General features: G+C 42.4%; 1 long non-coding RNA gene across 1 annotated transcript; it reads right to left on the reverse strand.

Moving 5' to 3' along the window:
• Nucleotides 1–1,746: 1,746 nt before the first annotated feature.
• Nucleotides 1,747–3,334, reverse strand: LOC311074638. Its single transcript, XR_014604335.1, has 3 exons — nucleotides 2,156–3,334; nucleotides 2,003–2,056; nucleotides 1,747–1,901 (listed from the first exon to the last, which is right to left on the reverse strand). It is a non-coding gene; the product is annotated as an uncharacterized lncRNA (long non-coding RNA).
• Between the last annotated feature and the right edge of the window lie 2,005 nt (nucleotides 3,335–5,339).

A 5,339-nucleotide genomic window follows, 5' to 3' on the forward strand; every position in this document is an offset into this window, starting at 1 on the left:
TACTTGAGCGAGCTCTTAACGCATTATAGTCCTTCACGTCTATTGTGATCTCAAAATTCTGGCCAGTTGATAATACCTAGAATATCAAAATCGACTGCTGGCGGTAGATCCTTTTCCTATTTAGCACCTAAACTCTGGAACAGTCTTCCTAACATCATCCGGGATGCAGACACACTCTGTCACACAAAGCATCCCTGAAGTGTCAGCAGAGATTGTGTCAACTAGACTCTCCCCTGTGAAGGCCTCATCGACACGACAGCCATCAGCACTAATCCTCAACATACCCGTGTGACTCCGATCTTAAACCAGATGGATCTGGATAATATTCTGATTGTTCCAATCCAATCTGACTTCCAGTCAAGTCAAGTCACCTTCATTTATATAGCACTTTAAACAATATAGATTTTTTCAAAGCAGCTTTACAGTGATAATAAGAAATTTAAGTAACAGAGCTTTGGCTTTACAGCAACTCTAGAATAAAGTTAGTGTCCAGCTAAAGGTAGTTTTGATTGATTCACTTCCGTTGCAAAGATCATTAGTTATTAACTTAGGGGCCGCTTACACAACACCTTTTAACAGAAAACCCATAACACGCTCTGGCCTGCTCATTTGCACAAACCAGTGCCTGGTGGCTTGAGAATATAAACCTTGAAATAGGTTCCAAGGTGCAAGCCTTGAACATTTTCGAAAAAATAGGTTATCTCTGCGCAAACTTCAAAAACGCTAACCTGTGAAAAGAGACTAGTTGACACTTTAGGACTGCGTTGTCGTCGTGTCCAGGCGCAGGTCCTTCATCAGATCTGGATACGGCCTGGATCCGGCGGACTGCGGTAAACTTCTGACCTATAATGCTGGCTGAATTATAATAATACACTGTTCGTTTGTTGGCCAGAGGAGAACTGGTCCCCAACTGAGCCTGGTTTCTCCCAAGGTTTTTTCCTCCATTCTGTCACCTGATAGAATTTTGGTTCCTTGCCACTGTTGATTTTTCGCCTTTGTTGCCATTGGCTTTTGGCTTGTTTAGTTGGGGACATTTAATTTAATATTCAACAATATTATTGATCTGCCTGTATTGACACCATTATATGAGAACTGAACTTAGCTGGACGATGACATCATGGTTTTCTCCAGAGCGGCTATATATATATATATATATATATATATATATATATATATATAAATCAACTAAATGAATAACTTTTTTACAACAAAAATGAAACATCACTGAACTCACTTAAGCTGGACTATGACGCTATTTTCTTCTGAAACAAACTTTGTTGCATTATTTTCCTGTTGTAAAGCTGCTTTGAAACAATCTGTATTGTAAAAAGCGCTATATAAATAAATGTGACTTGACTATGTGTGCCAGTAATCTCGGTAAAGTTAGGCCCCGTTTCTCGCAATCTGGGGAGCGACCACAGGGCGGCGACCTCACGACCACCTGCAATCGTTCCGACGGCATCTAACAAGTTGCGGGCAGGCGTCCACGGAACGCCTGAGCCTCCCCCTAAACGCCTGTGTGACCGGTCCTGACCGGTAAGTGTGCACTGACCACAAACAGCCTATTCATCCCCCTGACCGCCTGCTGACCTGGAATAGTAGAAAAGTAGATATTTACATTTATAACATAATATTTTTTTTTTAATAAAATGTTATAAATATAAAACTATGACATAAAACAGTTGAACTATATACATTTATAAATTTACAGAAACAAATATGTTATACATCAATCAGGTCCCTGAGGTCAACTGTGCACAGATCTTTGCTTTTGTGAAGAAATGGACGAATGGATGTGTCGTTTTCTAAAAAAATATTTTATACATCAATCAGGTCCCTTGGGTCAACTGTGCACAGATCTTTGCTTTCCTGAAGAAATGGACGAATGGATGTGTCATTTTCTAAAAAAGAAAAAGGGAAATAAAGAAAAACAATGAAACAAAAAAATAAAACAATAACAAAACTTTATTTCATGCATGTAAACTTATCACCTATTACTTACCTTGCAGACCTGCAGAAATCTGGTGATCTCCGGCAACTTGCTTGAATAATTAATCTACAATAAACACACACACACACACACACTCAATAGTTTTTTCTCCATCTTGTAAAAAAATATATTATATTCCCATTACATAAAACATTCAAAACCTACCCAGCAATTGGAGACACTCCTCGGGAATAGCCAACGGGGTCTCTGGAGGTTGTGGCTGCTCTCCTCCTTCAGGGTCATCCAGAGCTGACAAGACTGGAGGGTCTGGATGGTTACGTGCCCATAGACTATTCAGCTGTTCCTCTGTGACCTGCAATTCGAGTTTCCTCGTCATCTTTTTCACCTGTTTTCCCTGAAGAGACAGGTTTTTTATTTTTGTTTTTTTAATGAATTCACAAAAACAATTATGCTAGTTTGAGATTATACTTACTGTCAGCTCTGGATGGCCTGATTTAAAGTGGCGTGTGTTGAAGATTTTATTATTTAGAAAATAAGTAATTTAACTATTTTTTGTACACTATTATTTCCTTTCTGTCTGGGGGTGACTTTTGAATTGACTTTGGAACCTGAGAGCTGTGTTGTTACAACAGAGAATTCTATTTCAGTTATGTCCCATGGTACAAACTATTTCTCAAAATAATCTATAGAATGCATTACCATATTTGGGACAAGGATGTAGTATATGTTAGCTGGACAATTTTGCAGGAGGGTCTTTCTGCAGGGGTCTTTCTGCAGAGGGGCACTCGGCTTTGTTTGTTAATAAAGTCTAATTTTTCTGGCATCAAATATCTCTGAAGTCATTCCCCTGAAAAGAATTAAACTACAACACGTGCCACGTTTTCGAACGCAACGCCACACTCGGGACACTTGAGGTTTCTTAGCTTGATCCGCCCCCTTGCCAGTCGCAGCAATATCTGCCGTTCTCCGGCGTTCTCAATTTTGTGTTGAGACCTCAAGTGGTGCCTCAAGTGGATCATTTTAGTGGGGCACAATGGACAGTTCAGTAGCATCTTAAAAAATGTGTAGGAATGGAAACAAAGTTAGTTCACTTTGAACTTCTAGAAACATGAAATATTCTCAAAATAACACTTTGAAATTACCTTGTTGAAGTTGAAGTATTACGTTGAAACAATAAACAAGGGGGTTACAGCAGCTGCTTAAACCGTCTTTTGAAATGAAGTTTGAGGGTTAGGGTTCATAAACATGCATTATTATAATTGTTATTACCTGTCCATGGAAAGCCTGTGTAGGTCACGTCAAACAAGTTACAGGTGTCACTTGTCCAACCATAACTTACCTTTCCATGGACAGGGCATTTTTGAGTCATATTTTAATGGTTTTATAACAGTTTTTTTTTTTTTTTTTTTTTTTTACAATGAAACATTAATGTTTAAAAAAAAAACTAAAAAAAAAACTAAACTGTAATAATAACCTGTAATGGTTCCAGTCTGACCATGGAAAGCCTATTAAGCTATAGCTGGGATGATCCACTCCATTTTCAGGTAAGTGAACAGTAACTTACTTTAAATTGCACTCCATTTTCAGGTAAGTGTACAGTTAAAGGCTTTAGGCAGTGAGAGGACCCCAGTCATTACACACTGGACCTCCAACGACTCAGTCCGTGAGCCCGTTGTCTCCTTGTTTCTGCCAAGATGCCTGTGGAAACATGCCCGCTGTGTCTGCGGATGTATGCCCGCCTCGGCCAGCACCTGGTTCTCACACACAACGTCAAAAACCAAGATGAGAGGAAGCTGCTCTTGGCTTTGGAGTCAGGACGAATAAACGCTCGTGCAGGCCTCTGCCCAGTTGCGGCATGTGGCAAGTTCTCAAACCGACTGGACTGCCACATTCGAACCCACAGCGAGATCTCGGTGGAGAGAAGAGAAGGGCAAGAGAAGGGCATGCATTGCTAAGCTGACTGCCCTGAGGGCCTCCAACCCCGCCGTCCTGATGGTCTCAACTCTTGACCTGGAGGTGCACCAGTTGCTGCATGAAGATCCGTCAATTCCCAGAGACCCAGAGGAGATAGAGGAGGAAGAATGTGACAGGCTGGGCTGCATTAAACATAAAGAGCTCCTCAGGACACAGATGGCAGATCTAAATAAACAGGTCAACACCCTCACCGAGACGCTGCGGATGGTCACCAGGTGGTACCGGGTTCTGAAGAGGAGGTCGATCTCCTTGGGCTCAGTCCGAATCGGGCAGGTGGCCCAAAGGCTCCTCCCCTCTCTCGGGCCGGATGATGAGGAAGACGCTCCTGCAGAAGAGGCTGTAAAGTCACAGCAGTCTTCACCCAAGGTGCCCTCTGAGACTCAGCAGTCCTCTGACTTGAGCCCGAAGCCCGACACCAGTGACGAGAAGCCTTCCACCAGTCAGCAGCCGCAGGAAGAAGACCAACCCCAGTATCCCGATCACGTGGCCGTGCTGAGTGAGTGTGATACTTTTATCTTGCCGTTGTTTTGTTTTTTTTGCGTGTTTTTTTAACTTTTTTTTTGGTAAGAAGTTTCCTCTTCCTCTTTTCTCTCTTTTTTTTTCTTTTTTGCAGATGACATCGTGGAGGAGTACAGGCATCACAGAGAAGGCCCAGACCCTGGCAGCAAGCTCAAAGAGAACGTCGGCTGTCAGGTCTACCGCATTAAGAAATTTGTGGCGTACATGTCAAAGGGAAAGAGCAAGCTGGCTGACTTCCGCTTCTTGATTGACACTGCAGGGATACGCAGGTGAGTAACCTTTCTGCACCATGTGGTGAAGTTTAAGTGGTTAGGGGGCACAATAGGCACTTCGTGGCAATGAGTAAGAGGATAGGTGGTTAGGGGTAAGAATAGGCACTTCATGGACAATGAGGAAGACTATGGTGAAATTTAGGTGGTTAGGGGGCACAATAGGCACTTCGTGCCCAGCCCTGAAGTGTCAACTAGTCTCTCCCCGGTGAAGGCCTCCCTCCCCTCCCTTTACCTCTCTACAGATAAAGCGTTGTCGGTATAATTCCGGTTCGTAGATAAAATTCTGTATTATACATTTTAAGGCCAGACAAGTAGTTTGTTGAGGGTTGGTTTGTAGGGAAGGACTACACGCCTGCGCACTACACGCCTGTGCACATATATTCAAATGCGCGTACCTATAGACTGAACTCGTAATACGCATGTGCACGCCATCAGCATTCTCACAGGTTCGCGTATTTAAAGATTGCACAGAGAGAACAAGAGTTTTCTGTTAACCCTCTGAGGTCGGCAATCACGCCGGCGTGATTTGCTTGTTTTTTTTTTTTTATCAGTTCAAACGAGAGTCCAAATACTCTGTTGACTTTGATCTTACAAACCAGTTTCATATATCAATCTCTCCTGTT

The sequence above is a fragment of the Abramis brama genome (genome assembly GCF_963993115.1).
Source record: "Abramis brama genome assembly, chromosome: 23".
Lineage (NCBI taxonomy): Eukaryota > Metazoa > Chordata > Actinopteri > Cypriniformes > Leuciscidae > Abramis > Abramis brama.